We start from the raw sequence: 18,257 nt of genomic DNA, 5'->3' as shown, positions 1-18,257 counted from the left end.
AAATAAGATAATAAAATCCTCAATATAAGACTTGCAAAGCATGACCTAAATGAGAAGAAAAAAATATGTTGAGAACCCAGAAAAAAATGGAATGAAAAACAAGATAGCATGTAAAGAAACCACTTCGGATGTAAGGTGTTGGAAAAGCTGGCTCTCATTTGGCAGAAAGCAGTAAACCAAGAAAGCAGGTCAGAGAAAATGCATTTTGAATGGAGAGGAAGGGACATAGAGGAATTGTGCACATATTGTTAAGAGAATAAAACTTTATTCAGACAATGAGTAACTATTGGATGTTATTAAGCAGGAGAGAAGTAAAACCAGATTTTTGTTCTGGAAGAATAATTGATGACAATGTGGAGGATAAATGAAAACAGAGAGACGCTGGTCTGAGACAAACTAAAAGCTTTCTGCAGAGTCCCTGGAGTCCAGAAACATTCCACAGACAGAAGTGGCCAGACTTGATGCCTGACTGAATGTGTTTGGGGCAAGGGGACGTGATGGAGAAAAAGAGGCAAGATGACTGGGCTTTCTAGTGTGACCAGCTGGACTGATGGTAAAGTCATTCAACAAAAGAGGGGCAATGAGGAGTTCCCTCAAGGCACAGCGGGTTAAGGATCCACAACGTTGTTGCTGCTGTGGCACCAGTTGCTGCTGTGGCACGGGTTTGATCCCTGAACCCTGGTGGCCAACATATATATATATTTTTTTTTAACAGATTCACATCTTTTTAATATTGGACAAGCATCTGTGGATGGCTATTTAGGTTGATAACAGATTTATATATATATATATATTTATATTTATTTATATATGTGGGAGTGTGAGGGGCCAGTAGTTGGATGTGCATTAGAGGAGGTGGATGCTGCCATTCAAGAGACTGGCAGTGGCGTGAAGGAAAGTGGAAGAGCTAAGAAAAGTACATTTCTAAGTGTCTATTATGTATAATGGTTATACCCAGAGGAGAAATAATCCACCCAGGGAGTGAGTGAATAGGCAGGGAAGAATTTAAGCTGAAGAAGAAACTCTGCAAAACAAAAACAAAGGGAATGAGCAGAAATGTCTGGCAGGACCTTGCTTCTGTTGGGGAAGATTCGATTAGAACTTGTTTTCAAGTTCTGTATAGATTTCTTCAAATGGCCCATGAGGTAAAGGCAGCTATTTTAGAGCCTGGAATGTCCTGGTACTAAGTTACTTGAGGCTCTCTTTGACTTCCCTCCCTCCTGGCGGTGAGATTAGCTGCTCTGCTGACCATTACCATTCCTGGAAACGAAGATGATGAGGTTCCGTCAGAGGAAAGGCTTCTCTGCCTGATTCCCTAGGGCTTGGGTACCAAACGCTGTGAAGACATAGCTCAGCTTGTGCTGGATGAGAACATTTCTCTCCTGAGGTGAGAGGTCAGGAAAATGGAAAGAACTTTTATGGCTTCCTTACCCTTGTTGGTTGATAGGACCAACATTTAGAGCTTGGACCCAGTGCAGTACTTGAGGGTCCTTCACCAAATTCCTCTCTCAAGCAATGTGTACACTGTGGCCATATGTGTGTCATGATTAATAATTACCCTTACTAAGGAGTTCCCTCTCAACTTCTCTGTCATTTAGTGCCACTTATTTTAAGTCGCTGGCAGAAATGGATTATGTGGATGATTTCAGGGTGCTTAAAATATTCAAAATGTTTTATAAAAGGTGTAGTGAAGAGCCATTCAGAAATTGTAAAATGTGTGGTCTAAAATTTGATAAATAAGCTTCTAGTAATTAGAGGCATGATAGAAGATGACATAGGAAGCAAACTAGAAGTTTCCAATAAAACTGCTTAGGAAAATACAACTTCAATGTTCCCCAAGGCCTTCTGCCTTAAGTGCCTACAAGGCGTGAGACCGAAATAAGGAAAGAAGAGACACTTCTTTCCTTGACTCTTTTGATCAGCCAGGTGGAAACTTCTGGCTGACCAAAAGAGATACAAAAGCCAAGTTAAGTCCTTTTGCTAGTTAACACTTTTAAATCTTTACTGTGTGTTAATATGATACAAAATAAGCCTCTGGCAGTTGGTTAAACTGAAACTGGAGCAAAGCTAGAAGATTCAGTGGCTGAAGAGAAGTGGCCAAAATGCATAAAATTTCAGTTATGCAAGATGAAAAAAATCCTAGTGATCTACACTAGAGCCTGTCTTGACAATATGAAAAATTTGCCAAGAGTCGATCTTATGTTGTGTTCTTACCATAAGTGATAATAATTATGATAATAAAGGAATCAGAGGAAACTTTTGGAGGTGATGGATATATTTATGGCATAGATTGTGGTGATGGTTTAATTGGTATCTGCTTATATCCAAAGCCATCAGGTTGTATAACATTAAATACGTGTAGTTTTTTATATTTCATTCATGCCTCATTAAGTGGTTTATTGAAAAAGAAGTACTTGCAGGAACCTCAAAACCTTTCCAAGTGTTGTAGATATTTCTCCCATGACATGGTGATTTTCAAGTTAAAAGGTTTTGGAGGACTCTGCTCAACTCTAAGGATAGTTCCTAGCTTAACTCAAGTAATAGCTGAGAATATTTAAATATTAATTGCTATGGTAACAAATTATAGTGAAATTTGCAATTTTAAAACATGCCTTTAAATGGAGTAGCCTGTGTTTATGTAACAACAAAGACAGGAATCTCATCCTGGTCCTTGACAATTCTCCTGTGTCTTCTCAGGTCATTCAGGTTCTCACCTGTAAAATGAGATTAAATTCAGTCACATCTACGACCCATTCTAGAATAAAGATACTTCCCCTGGATCCCATTCTTTAATCATCCTGTTTATCTGATTCAGTAAAAATATTTTCTTTTTAAAGCACAGGAGTACCCTGGTGGTTCAGCAGGCTAAGGATCCTGCTGGTTAAGGCTCTGGTTACTGATGTGTGGGTTTGTTCCCTGGCCTGGGAACTTCCGCATGATGCATGCGCGGCCAAAAAGAAAGCACAATTTAGGAATAAGACATGCTTTCCACTATGATTTAGTTGATCACGAATGGTGAGAAAAAAGGATATAGTACAATCCATTTCCTCCCATCCACACTCTGCTTTTTGCTTTTTTCTTTTTAAATGTCATTTTCCTTATTTCTGATTTTTAAATGTAATATATCACACAAGTTTCCTCATCTGTAAAATGGAAATAATGGTCCCTATATAATATTCTCACGGGTATGTTGTTATATGAACTAAATAAAGTCAGTTTAGGAGTTCCTGTCATGACGCATCGGAAGCAAATCCAACTAGGAACCATGAGGTTGCAGGTTTGATCCTTGGTCTTGCTCAGCGGGTTAAAGGTCTGGCATTGCCGTGAACTGTGGTGTAGGTTGCAGGTGCAGCTTGGATTTGGCATTGCTGTGGCTGTGGCCTGGGCCAGCAGCTGTAGCTCTTGATTCGACTCCTAGCCTGGGAACCTCCATATGCCATGGGTGCAGCCCTGAAAAGCAAATAAATAAATAAATAAAGTCAGTTTATATGAACACTTGGAACAGTGCCTGGCACCTACTCATATAAACACTCAAAAATCTTTGTTATTAGGAGTATCAAGCACTTCCCTTGCATCTCACCATTTACAAAAGGCCAGGTATCTGATGTACTTTGAAGGAAAATAATAGAATTCCTACAATAATAGAAATGTCAACAATAATAGAAATTGCAAGCCCCATTCTCTTCTGCAGTCCTTGAAGTAGTGTTCGCATCTGTAATTTAGTGACCAGCTGAATGAAATAAATACATTGCCACCATCAAATTTTGTAGGTTGTAGTGTTTTTGTTTGTTTTGTTTTGTTTTGTTTTTGTCTTTTTAGGGCAGCCCCTGGGGCTTATGGAAGCTCCCAGGCTAGGGGTCAAATCAGAGCTGCAGCTGCCAGCCTAATGCCACAGCCACAGCACCATTGGACCCAAGCCGAGTTTGAGACCTACACCACAGCTCTTGGCAAGGCCGGATCCTTTAGCAGCTGAGTGAGGCCAGGGATCGGACTTGCATCCTCATGGATACTAGTCGGGTTCGTTACCACTGAGCCACCATGGGGACTCCCAGTAGGTTGTAATGTCTTAACTGGAAATATCTCCTCTGTTCAAAGGTAGCATTTTGATGCTCCCTTAGGTGAATCTGGGGCTGCTGTCACCACATCTGTGTGGACATCAGACCTTGCCAATCGGCAGACTCAGAATTTTATATAAGGTATGGTCTTTATGTAGATATAATCCATAGAGTAAATATGTCTTTATCCACTATAGTAGTCTGCCCAGGCTGCTGTAGCAAAACACCAGAGACTACGTAGCTCGAACAACAGAAATTTATTCACTCACCCTTCTGGAAGCTAGAAGTCCAAGATCGAGTTGCTGTCAGGATGGGTATTTGATGAGGCCTCTCTTCCTGGCTTGCAGATAGCCTTTTTCTCACCGTGTCCTCCAAGGACCTTTCCTCTACGCTGGGGAGGGCTGGGGGGAGTAGGGCAGAGAGAGAGAGAGAAAAGGAGAGGAAGAGGGGGAGGGGGAGGAAGAGTGTCTGGTGTCTTTTTCTCTTCTTATAAGTACACCAATCCTACTGGATGAGGAGTCCATCCCTATGACCTCATTTAACCTTAATTACTGCTCCAAAGACCCTGTCTCCAAAGACATTCACACTGGGAGTCAGAGCTTCAACCTCTGAATTTGGGGGGAACATGTTTCATTCCATAAACACCTACCAAACACTAGCAGTCCAAGATAACTATATATGTGTGTGTGTGTGTGTGTGTGTGTGTATGTAGATAAATCAGATGACTTGTTTTGAGTAAATATCTCATTATAGGTTATGATAATATTTCTATTTTTTTTAACTTTTTAATTTTTTTTTTCTTTTTACACCACACCTGTGGCATATGGAAGTTCCCAGGCTAAGGTTTGAATTGGAACTGCAGCTGTAGGCCTGTGCCACAGTCATGGCAATACCAGATCTGAGCCCCCTCTGTGACCTACACTGCAGCTTGTGGCAACGCTGGATCTTTAACCCACTGAGCAAGGCCAGGGATTGAGCCCACATCCTCAGAGAGATAATATTGGCTCCTTAACCCAATGAACCACAATGGGAACTCCTATAATAATATTTCTAAAAAGAAATACGTACGGTAAACACATAACAGAATTAGATAAAATTTTCATAGAGGCTTCTAAGTATTTTCCTTGAGAGACTGAAAATTCTTAATATACACTTAAGATAACATTAGAAATGTAAATGTTCATTTCCTTTCAAGAGAGCATTCCTTGAAAATTCATGTTTTTTTCATATTAATAAAAACAAATCAGATTAAAGAGTGCCTCAAAAGCTGCATTTCACAATCCTATTTGCTCTAATACATTTTATGTTAACTAACAAAAATTTAATTATAAGCTACTCAACTTCACTAAAACTAGCTTCATTTGTTATGAATTAATTTGGCTTAGGAGAAATTTTCATTTAAGCTGAATTATTGAAGAAATATTTCTTTCAATATTTTAATGTTTTTCAGACAAATATGATAGCTGGCCAATTTTTAAAAATCTAGAGTATCACTTCTGTTATAATTTCAGAAAAACAAATATTTTACTCATTGTCTAATTCATACCAAATGATAGCAATTGATGCTCTCTTTTTTTTCTTGTCTAAAATTAGTTTATAATTTTACCCAAGTGTTGTTGCCAGGAGGTCAGTTTCTTTCTCCAGGAACACTTGACCATGCACAGATCTGCAAGCTTGAGGTCATGTGATAGGGTTCTATCATGTTGCCTTGAAAGCTTCAAAGCCCAGATTTGACTGTAACATTCAATGCTGGAGGTGACCACAGAACAAAGTTAATTGTGGGAGCAGTGTCTACTGTTGAATGGAAGTGAACCAAAATTACATTTTGTAAGGTTATTACACTGAAATGTCCAAGGTTTATACTCATCATTGAAAGGGAGACCCTAACCACATAATTTTAGAATACTAAGGCAACTATTAAAAGAAGCAGTGCAAAGTGTATGAAGGAGAGAGAGAAAAAAAGAGGACTATAAGGAAACATTTTGCAACTGTGAAAATTTTACACTGCTGTAGTCTTGTCTAAATATTTTTATTTTGAAAACCAAGTCTGCAATAAACACAATAAAATACACACAAAAACAGGCAGCTTTTAGCCAGGGAATAACGCATGATGAAGGTGAAATTTAAGAAAACAAACTAGGCTAAAGTAAATAAGGAAACGGGCCAAAACTGCCAATCAATGAGCAGCCTATTTGTCTGCTTTCAGTTAATGGCTAAATAAGTTTTATGCAAGATCATATTAAACCTGAGTTTCTACATTGCACAATAGGATGACCCATCACAGCTGCTAATCCAAGATAATTTAATCTTCAGATACCCAATGCTGTGAAGTAAACAATTTCCACAAACTTTAACCTTGAATACAGTTTCAAATTCCCAAATTCTTTCTACAATGTGCTTCCTATGTCCTTTCTGACATTTGAGTATCAATATTTCCATTAGCTTTATTGTGTATTTTTAAATCAATATAGAATCTCAGCAAGTGTTTGTCAATTAACTCTGGTTGACTTGATATCTGAAACAGCAATTATTAGTAAAGCTTCAGTAGAATTGAGACCTGTGTATTAAGGAAATTACACTGATCTCCAGGGAATCAGGTTAACCAACCCATGATTCTGACAGGACAGAAAGCCTGTGGGAATTTGAAAAATCTTAAGAGCTGACAGAACAATCCAGAGGAAACATCTTATGAAAAATATAAGTTGGTCTGTAAGGTGAAAGCTCTGTAGTGATGGATTCTACTTTTAACCTCTGATACTCATACCAGAGAGATGATCCACCATTCCTTTGCTACAGATTTTCTTTTACCTCATTTTTTATAATGAAATATAGAATTGATCAAAAAGGAAATCTATTCTAAGGAAAATTCCTAAGTGTGTAAAACATGGTCATTTTATGAGTATAAAACTATGCATGATATATCTGGTTAGAAATTATATAAAGGATATATGGATATGTGTATTTGAAAAATACTTTAAGTTAGAAATATATTGTACTGGAGTTTCCGTTGTGGTGCAGTGGAAATGAATCTGACTATCTATGAGGATGCAGCTTCGATCCCTGACCTCGGTCAGTGGGTCAGGTGTCTGGCATTGCCATGAGATGTGGTGTAGGTCGCAGATGCAGCTTAGATCCCATGTTGCTGTGTCTGTGGTGTAGGCTGACAGCTGTAACTCTGATTTGATCCCTAGCCAGGGAACTTCCATATGCCTGAGGTGTGACCCTAAAAAAAAGAGCAAAAAATAAAATAAAATAAAACCAAATTAGCAGATTTAGGTGAGTATGACTCATTTGCTAAGAATGTGTCTTGATCAGCAAGATACTTGGAAATAGATCCGACAGAGGATGAGACCTCACAGTCTGAAGTTCCTACAACCACACAAAAGAGGAAGAAACAGAAGTCAAATTTGGGAGGAATTTATGCAAAAGCCAATGATTGGGATTGCAGAGAAGCATTGAGTTTGTGAGTAAAAAGATGTTCTTGAGTCTTATTCAACTCATAAACGTTTTGGGCACAGTGGCTCTTGTTTCTCTTGGTGCTGTGGTTACAACAGCGTAAATAAACTGTTCTGGATAAATGTTATTCCACCTGTCCTACCCAGAGGCAGATATACTAATGGGGCTTAAGCTTCAGGGCCCCTCACTTAGCAGACCCCTTCCAAGCCCATTAAGGGCCTAGAAATGATTTCACATAGTCATATATTTGAGTAAAATTTGCTGAGGATATTTCAATCACAATGTTCAGACCACTATTTTTTTCCATTCTGACATTCCCTCTGATATACTTCCCCTTAGTCATGTCACACTGGAATGGCCACAAGCATTTGGGGATCCAGTTAATGGGAAGTTGGATGGAGCATACATTGGTTTGGGTTTTGTGGAATATGATTATGTGTGATATAGTTTTTCTGTGCAGAGGTAAGTGTTACTAGCCATCCGGGTATAGAAATGGCTTCCAGGAGTTCCTGTTATGGTGCAGCGGAAATGAATCCGACTGGAAACCATGAGGTTGCAGGTTTGATCCCTGCCCTCTCTTAGTGGGTTAAGGATCCAGTGTTCTTGTGAGCTGTGGTGTAGGTCGAAGATGAGGCTCTAATCTGGTGTTGCTGTGGCTCTGGTATAGGCTGGCAGCTGTAGCTCTGATTAGACCCCTAGAATGGGAATCTTCATATGCCTCTGGTGTAGCCCTAAAAGGAAAAAAACCAAAAAAACAAAACAAAACAACCCACAAACAAACAAAGAAAAAGAAATGGCTTCCAGGAGTACGCCAGTTCACATGGGATCCTGTCATGTAAAGGTGCAGGGCCAGAGGTTTTATTGCAATGTGGCCTTGTCCTACAGTGGAACCAAGATTCCCACAAGTCCATATATAGAATTTAACTTAACTTCCCTGAATAACAACAAGAAAACAAACAACTAACCCAAGAGAAAAAAAAAATCTACAGATGTTAATATTTGGGCATCTACTAGGTAAGAAACTGTACAAGGAAGCCACCAGTTAACATATCCTGGCTAAGCTTCCAGGCTTTTTTTTTTTTTTTTTTTGGTGTTTTTCTCTTAAATAAGAACAGAGAGGGGAAAATCACTAGACTTTTGAAGAATGTCTTGCCCTGTTGCCAAGCTAAGGGCCTGTTAGCATGAGTCCCAGAGATGCCTGCAGCTCACATTTGTGATAGTTCTGAAGCTCTCAGTTCAAGGAAGCATATGCTGGCCTGAAAGTCTGCAGGTGATTAAAAAAAAAAAAAAGGCTGTGTTCATGCTTGGTGTTTTGTGCTGTCCTGTTGTTTATTGTACACCCCAAGATTGATGTGGTGCCCCCGACCCTAATGAGATGGTCTCTGACATACATCAGGATTGACTTAAGTGCAGAACTACTCCAGGTTCTCAGCCCCTAAAATTACTCGATGCAGCAGCTCGTTACTTCTCTACTGAAAACAAATCACCAGCCTGACCCAAATGCTGGTTGAGACAGCACCACAATTGAGGGACACCTAAGACCAAAGTTTCTAATAATTTCCTGGGTGATGTCAGATAAACAGTGGAATAAGGAAGGAACAGCTCTGTCAATCTTATTGATTTAATGCGACTGATAAATTCAGGAACATGGGAAAAGGGGTGGCTTGGGGGGGGTCTAAAGAATTCATGGACCAAGGGCATCCACTGTCGAGATAACATTATCCCAGACACATTGTCTCTCTGACAACAGGGACCACAGTTCAGAAGGATGAGACTGAGCTCTGTTGATTGATGGCAGTGTCTACAACCCTTGTAGTAGAAGGCAAGGGAAAGTCAGCCCAGAGGAACTAGTTATAGGGAATTCCCATCATGGCACAGTGGAAACAAATCTGACTAGGAAACATGAGGTTGTGGGTTCGATACCTGGCCTTGCTCAGTGGGTTAAGGATCCAGCACTGCTATGAGCTGTGTTGCTGTGGCTGTGGTGTAGGCCAGCAGCTGTAGCTCCAATTGGACCCCTAGCCTAGGAACCTCCATATGCTGCAGATTCGCCCCCCCCCCCCAAAAAAAAGCAAAAAAAGAAAAAGAACTGGTTATATATGGTGTGGCTGGCTGTAAATTCCAGTGTCTTAGCTTAGTTTCCCATGAAAGCAGAGCTAGAGACATACTTTGAAGTGCATATAACTTATTTGGAATATAATCCCAGAAAACAGGAGAGTGATACAGACAAGGAGAGAAAGCCAGTAAAATGTGTGTTAATGAATGGTTACCACCATAAACAGCTCACAGCTCGGGCTCAATCCCACTTGAGACTCTATGAAGTACTATAGAATCCATTTGGAATTGTATGCTGTTGATAAACTGCACTTATGTTTAAATAAAACAATACTTACACTAAGTATAGAGAAAAATAAAGAAAAATAATTTAATTATAAAATTTATATAAAATAATTTTACCAAACACTATTCTAAGGACTAAAAGTCTGTTGATTATTATTTTGAGCACAAGTGTGATCATTTAAATAGCATTCGTTTTTAAAATTTTAAAGAATGAGATTAAAATTCATTTTGAGGGAGTTCCCGTTGTGGCGCAGTGGTTAACAAATCCGACTAGGAACCATGAGGTTGCAGGTTCGATCCCTGCCCTTGCTCGGTGGGTCAAGGTTCCGGCGTTGCCGTGAGCTGTGGTGTAGGTCGCAGACGTGGCTCGGATCCTGCGTTGCTGTGGCTCTGGCGTACGCTGGCAGCTACAGCTCCGATTCGACCCCTAGCCCGGGAACCTCCATATGCCGCGGGAGCGGCCCAAGAAATGGCAAAAAAAAGACAAAAAAAAATTCACTTTGAAGAGACATGATTTTAATAGTCTCTAGTTTCTTTTTTCTTTTTATTTTTTAACTTTTTTTTGTTTGTTTTTTTGGCTGAAGTGTGCAGCAGTTTGATCTCACTTCCCAGACCGAGGATTGAACCTGGGCCACAACAGTAAAAGTGGCGAATCTTGGAGTTCCCATTGTGGCTCAGCATGTTAAGAGCCCAACATAGTATCCACGAGGATGCGAGTTCTATCCCTGACCTCACTTGGTGGGTTAAGGATCTGGCATTGCCGCAGGCTGCAGTGTAGGTCACAAATGTGGCTTGGATCTGGCACTGCTGTGGCTATGGTATATGCCAGCAGCTAAAGCTCCAACTCCATCTCTAGCACGGGAACTTCTACATGTCGCAGATATGGCCATAAAAAAGAAAAAAAAGAAGTGCTGAACCTAACCACGAGGCCTCCAGGGAACTCCCAAAAGTCTCTAGTTTCTTGATGTTGGTCCCAGTAGGTGGTTCATTTGAAATTTGGATTAGCTTCAAAGGAACTCATTTCTGTTTTTAGAATTTGAAGGTGGAGGAGAAACTCCAGCCCAAGAAGGAGGCAGCTTCATAAGCACTACTCAGAAGAGGTTGAGAAGGAAAAGAAGGTATGTGTAGGAACAGTATCCTTGGGTCTGGGCCCATGGTGAAACTCATATTGGAGGTAAATGGGTGAATGTAGCCTAGCAGCACAAGAGGCCTCTGTTTGCAGACCAAAGCCCACTAGTTGGAGGGACAATGAGGGAATTATTGTTTGGGAAAGTTTGTTTGGATGGTGGTAACTCCTATTCAGTGACTGGATCACTGTTGTAATACTTCACCCATCACCTCTTGTTTTCTTGAGTGTCTGGATCTCTCTTCATCTGTTTCTTTTATTAGGAAGATTATTTCCTCCTTCAGGGTAGAGTTGGTACTCATTAGCTTTCCACAGGCTGCCAGGCCTGCATCCCCCCTTTGAACAGTGCCAAACTTGTCAGGGTATTAAACACTTCTCTTAAATTAGTGGAGCCAATGTGTGTGAAATTTTCAGCCAGGGTTTGTGAGAGCAGCAATTCTTGTTTTACACAAAGTCAGCTTCTAGCCAAGTAGGCAAGTCTGGACAAATATGAGAGCCACCAAAAGGCCAATAACAGGTGCAAACACTGCAGACTCCAGCTGGAGGCTGCAGACGGCTGGGTCTGGATTCCCATCATCCAGCTATGGCTTTACCACTGCCACTGTGGCTTCCCGAGGACATCTGAAGCCAAGCTTTACAGTGGCTTGAAGCCCTTCTGTGGCACTGAAGCCCATGACAGAGTTCAGCGGAGTAACCATGCCTTTACCAGACCACAGAAACTTCTGAGATCCCTCTCTAGTTATGCCTGCAAATATTCCACACCAGCACCCTATGCAGGCCACCAGTGGAGCTGGGCCAGAGGATGGAGAGATCAATTTTTTAAAGTTTCTTAAAATTACTGTCCAGTGACTCCTTTTCTCCTCTTAATTAGAAAAAAAAATATGGAATTCCCATTATGACTTGGTTTGTTAAGAACTTGACTAGTATCCATGAGGATGCAGGTTCAATCCCTGGCCTCCCTCGGAGGGTTAAAGGATTCAGAGTTGTCGCAGATGTGTCCCAGATCTGGCATTGCTGTGGCTGTGGTGAAGGCAGGTAGCTGCAGCTGCGGTTAGACCCCTAGCCTGGGAACTTCTGTATGCCACAGGTGTGGTCCTAAAAAGAAAAAAAAGAAACATTTTTATTAAGGTAAAAGATGCAGGGAGTTCCTGTCATGGCTCAGTGGTTAACGAATCCCACTAGGAACCATGGAGTTGCGGGTTCGATCCCTGGCCTTGCTCAGTGGGTTAGGGATCCAGCCTTGCCATAAGCTGTGGTGTAGGTCACAGACGCGGCTCGGATCCTGGGTTGCTGTGGCTGTGGCATAGGCTGGCAGCTACAGCTCCGATTGGAACCCTAGCCTGGGAACTTCCATAAGCCATGGGAGAGGCCCTAGAAAAGGCAAAAAAGACCAAGAAATAAAAATGATACGTACTGTGCAACACACATATCTTAAATGTATATAGTTTGATGATTCTTGATAAATCTGTATTCCTGTGTAACCAACACTCCAATCTGAATATAGAACGGGTTCATCACCTTCAGAAAGTTCCCTCATCCCCCTTTCCATAGTCCCCGCTCCCTAAAGGCAATCATCTCATTGATTTTTATGAACATATATTAAGTTGGATTCTTGAATTTCATGTAAAAGGAATCATGCAGAATGTATTCTTTTTTATCTGGCATCTTTTGCTCAACATCATGTGTTGGGGGTTCCTGCACATTTGTCCCCCCTTCTTTGATTCTAAGTAATGCCATCGTACAAGCACATATGATTAGAGATCAACCCACCCTCTTGCTCCTCATTCACCTCCCTCCTTCCACCCCCCTTCTCTTCTCTCCTCTCCCTCTCACTCCTCCTCCCATCAGGAGGCAGCCCCACCCCACCCCACCCTGGCGCTGCAGCAAGAGCCCCTCACTCAGTGTCGAGGGGTCCTCAGCCACAAATTGAGAGGCCACCACATTCTCTGGTTTACTTCACGTTAGCTTCCCTTTTTATTTTTGCAATTTATTTATTAAAGAATCTGGGTAGTTCGTCCTGTAGATTCCCACATAGTGGTTATTGTTGACTGCTTTCCTGTGATGTCATTAATGTGTTCTTCAGTCCCCTGTATTTCCTGAAAGCTGATGGAACTAGAGCTGTCACCAGCCACAGCTATCACCCCTTACCTTGAGGTATAAGTTTGTGTAGAAAAGTTAGGATAAAAAAGTGATCAATTAGGCTTGGGGTTTTTTTTTTTTTGTATAATTATTGCCTTGTACACTTAAAAATATTTGATACATTTCCATTCATTGCAGTTGCTATTCTTTTTTTTTTTTTTTTTTTAAAGGGCCGCACCTGCGGCATATGGAAGTTCCCAGGCTAGGAGTCAAATCAGAGCTGCAGCTGCTGGCCTATGCCACAGCCACAGCAACGCCAGACCTGAGCTGCATCTGCAACCTACACCACAGCTCACGACAACACTGGATCCTTAACCACTGAGGGAGGCCAGGGATGGAACCCACATCTTCATGAATACTAGTTGGGTCTGTTACCACTAAGCCACAATAGGAAATCCAGGATTTATTTTCTTATAACTGGTGATTTGTACCTCTTGCTCCCCTTCATTCATTTTGTCGATCCTCTGCCCCCTGCCTCTGACAACCACCAGTCCATTCTCTGTATCCATAAGCTCCATTTCTTTGGATTCCATATGTAAGTGAGAGCATGTTGTATTTGTCTTTGTCTGACTTAAGAAGTATTTTATTTTTATTTTATTTTATTTTTGCTTTTCAGGGCTGCATCCACGGTGGAGATTCCCAGGCTAGGGGTTGAATTGGAGCTACAGCTGCCGGCCTACGCTACAGCCACAGCAATGCAGGATCCAAGCCGAGTCTATGACGTACACCACAGCTCACAGCAACACGTGATCCAAGCCACGTCAGATGTGCCTACGCCACAGCAACACATGATCCAAGCCACGTCTGCGACCTACACCACAGCTCACAACTCCAGATCCTTAACTCACTGAGCAAGGCCAGGGATCGAACCTGCAACCTCATGGTTCCTAGTCAGATTCGTTAACCACTGTGCCATGAGAACTCGAGAAGTATTTTTTTTTTTTTTTTTAAAGAGAAAGGATATCACATGCACTGATCTGCTCATAAGTCTCTACTTCACTCATTTCATCCTCTGCATTTCTGTCAGACTCATCCTTATAAAACACAGATCTGGTCTTCTTAATCCCCTGCTTAAAAACTTGTAATGGCATCCCATTGCCAAAAGGATTAAACCAAAGCTCCTTGGCATGGTATATATACAGATCCTCTCAAAATGTGGCTCCTAATCTCCTTTCCAACCTCTTTACCATTCATCCTTCCTTCCCCTGGTGTGCAGCACACCACACTGCTCCCACCACACTCTGCCCTTGCTCATCTGGTTCACCTTCTCGGAAATGCCCTGATTTGTCTATTTCTCGGTGAATTTGTATTCATCCTTCAATAAATAGCTCAAACATCAATTTTCTCTAAAATGAGTTACAGTCTCCCTTCTCCATTGAGAACTAATATTTCTATCTTGTCCTACATGGTAATGTGGCACTAGTGAAACTGTAATGATTTGTTTACATGTATCTCTCTCTCTCTAGTGAGAATGTCACTCAAGATGTAGGACACTTACCGTTGGTGGTACTACAGATGTTTTTATGTGTTACACTGATGTGACATTAAATATTGAATTGCACAGTTTGAGAGTTATTCCCCTTGTAAGACTTTATATTAGGGAGAAAGTTTTAGTTTGGTGGCAGTATGGCTTTAAGTCACTCCATTGTGTGATTAATTTCCCCCTTTTTTTTTGTCTTTTCTAGGGCCACACCCACAGCATATGGAGGTTCCCAGACTAGGGGTCTAATTGGAGCCGTAGCCACTGGCCTACACCACAGCCACAGCAACTTGGGATCTGAGCCATGTCTGTGACCTACACCACGATGGGAACTCCTAATTTCCCTTTTTTAAGAGCGAGCAGGCCTCAGGCTTGGAACTTTGTAGATAAAAATAATTGGCTAGAGGAGTTCCCATTGTGGCTCAGTGGTTAATGAACCTGACTAGGATCCAGCACGATGCAGGTTCGATCCCTGGCCTTGCTCAGTGTGTTAAGGATCCGGGGTTGTCTTGAGCTAAAGCATAGGTCTTACACAGCAGCTCAGATCCCACACTGCTGTGGCTGTGGCTGTGGCTGGCAGCTACAGCTCCCATTCGACCCCTAGCCTGGGAACCTCCATATGCTGTGGGTGTGGCCCTAAAAATAATAATAATTGTCTAGAACTTATGTATTTTTATGATATTTTCTAATGATTACTTTCTGTCTATGACACTTTAAAAAATTAGTATTGACAGATTTTTTTCTTTTAAAATAAAAGCTAATTTAAAGAAAAATAGTAAGCATATAATGGTAATGATGAGTGTTATTATGGCAGAAAGCTCATAGAATATGTGAAAATGACTTAATTCTGGGAATCATTGGGCTGGGTCCTTCAGAATAGGAAGCATAACTTCTATTTTCACCCCCAGTTCCTAGTATTATATTTAATATACATAGATCATCACTAAACATTTGTCAAATTAGGAAGAAACACCTCCAACATTTTCAAGACTCAGTGTCATTTTTGGGGATACGTAGTTAAAGAGGCCTTCTCTAAGCTGGCTTTTCTGAAAAAGTTAAATAATATTCATTATTATCATATAAATGACCTTTAAAATTATTTTCTATAGCTACCATGGAAGAAATCAAATTCATAAGAGAATAAGATCATTGATTCTCCAACTGGATTGTGTGGAATGATGTATTATAAACCAAAGTTCAGGTGCAGTAGAAGTATGTTTACAATACATTCTATTCAAATCACTGAATCACTTTTCACCCTCAAGGTCATGGGTACATTCTAAAGAGGGTAGACCAGAACAGCTCTCACCAGAAGAGAGCTAGCACCATCTGTTGGGGAGTGAGTTCGCAGCATAAGATGATATTCACTATCCGCTGACATCACTGCTCCAGAATTTATTTCTCCAAAGTACTTTTCATTATATAAATTTCAAGACACTCATACATACCAAAGTACAATTTAATTTTTAGTCAGGTCTATTTCTCCATTATGCAACCAAAACCAAAACTAGTTAATTAATCTGATTACAATATACTAGCTTTTCATGATTTGACTCTTCAATTACAGTCCTGATAATTAGACTATTTCGACTCATTTAAGAAATGGAAAAAAGGTGAGTAATATTATACAGCCATAGGCATTATAGGTTTTCTACAGAATAACAAATTCATGTTGCACAAAACAAAGGAGACTCACAGATACAGAGAACAAGTGGATGGTTGCCAGAAAGGAGGGTGGTGGAGGGGAGGGCAAAATAGGTGAAGGAGGTTAAGAGGTACAAACCTCCAGCAGTAAAATAGATAAGCCATGGGGATATAATATACAGCATAAGGATGGATAGTTACTAGACTTATTGTGTTGATCATTTCATAATGTATGTAAATGTCAAATCACTATGTAGTACACCTGAAGCTAATATTGTATGTGAACTATATTGCAATTAAAACACATTCATATTTATTCACAGTAAGAAACAAAAACATGTAACATTGTTTGCTCTTATAAACCAGCCTTGGTATCTCGATTATCCACAGTAATTAGGAATAAGGGTAGCCTGAGAGTTCCTGTTGTGGCGCAGCGGAAACGAATCTGACTAGTATCCAAGAGAATGAAGGTTTGATCCCTGGCCTCATGCGGTGGGTCGGGCATCTGATGTTGCCGTGAGCTGTGGTGTAGGTCACAGATGGGCTTGGATCCCATGTTGCTGTGGCTGTGGTGTAGGCTGGCGGCTGTAGCTCCGACTTGATCCCTAGCCTAGGAACTTCCATATGCCTTAGGTGCAGCCCTAGGAAAAAAAAGAAAAAAGAAAAAAAAAAAAAAGAGAGAGAGAGAGAGAAAAGAAAAAAGAAAAGAAATAGGGGTAGCTTTAAGTTTTAAACTTTACTGATAACCTAGAAATAGTAATTTTCTACTTTCAAACTCCTTTTCCCAAAAATCTACTGATGAACTGGAGAGGATTGTATTTTTCTTGTTTAGCATTTGGAATAGGTGCTCCAGAGTGACAGAAAGAGAAGAAACAGCCAGTTGAGTGTGTGCAGGTAGGTGGAAAATGAGGGGGAAGATCTTAAGCGTGTAGATTCTAAATGACAGCAAGTTAGTTACCAGCAATTTCCCCCAAGGCAGGGCTTAGGAGTAAAGTCTCAAACATTAAAAACAAATTCATATGTGCCTTTGTTTCAAACATAACTTAACAGACAGCTAATTTTAAAAACTTGTCCCTTAAGACAAGTTTTAACAAGTTGGATAAAGATTCTGAATTTTTCCTGCTATATTCTTTATGGAACTGTGCTTTTAATGAAAAAGTTTACAATCTGTTTCCTTTTGAAAAGTGAGCTGAGTTCCCTTCGTGGCCCAGCGGTTAATGAACTGACTAGGATCCATGAGGATGAGGGTTTGATCCCTGGCCTCGGTTGGTGGGTTAAAGATCCAGCGTTGCTGTGAACTGTGGTGTAGGGAGGCAGCTGTAGCTCCGATTTGACCCCTAGCCTGGGAACTTCCATATGCCGAGGGTGCGCTCCCCTCAAAAAGATGAAAAGTGAGCTAAAGTAATGATATTATCTAAATGAGAAATAGCCTTATCTATTTGGCTAAAATATTTTCTAAGTCTCTCTCTTGTAGGGAAAAAAAGAATTGGATTGTAACTTTTGTTTGTTTTTATGGAGATATAACTGACATATAACATTGTGTACATTTAAGTTATGTAACATGTTGATTTGATGCATTTATATATTGCAACATGATTGGTATTTACTAACACTTCCATCACATCACGTAATTATTTCTTTTTTGTGGTCAGGATAGAGTGTAATTTAAAAACTGCATAAGGAAGTGGAATGGACTGGGAGTTTGGGGTTAGTAGATGCAAACTATTACATTTAGAGTGGATAAGCAATGAGGTCCTACCGTACAGCACAGGGAACTATATCCAATCTCTTGAGATAAAACATGATGGAATATGAGAAAAATATGTATATATACATATGTATATGACTGGGTCGCTTTGCTGTACAGCAGAAATTGACACAACATTGTAAATCAACTATACTTAATAAAAAATTTAAAAACTATTAAATGAAAAGGAAGCAGTAGTTGCTTTAAAGAACAATAATACATTCAACTCTGTGGTACAACAAGTACTATAGTTATTAAACAATTGTCAGA

This window comes from Phacochoerus africanus, chromosome 2 (genome assembly GCF_016906955.1).
Source record: "Phacochoerus africanus isolate WHEZ1 chromosome 2, ROS_Pafr_v1, whole genome shotgun sequence".
In the NCBI taxonomy this organism is placed as follows: Eukaryota; Metazoa; Chordata; class Mammalia; order Artiodactyla; family Suidae; genus Phacochoerus; species Phacochoerus africanus.
The sequence above is the reverse complement of the archived record's forward strand: the minus strand, read 5'-3'. Positions refer to the sequence as shown.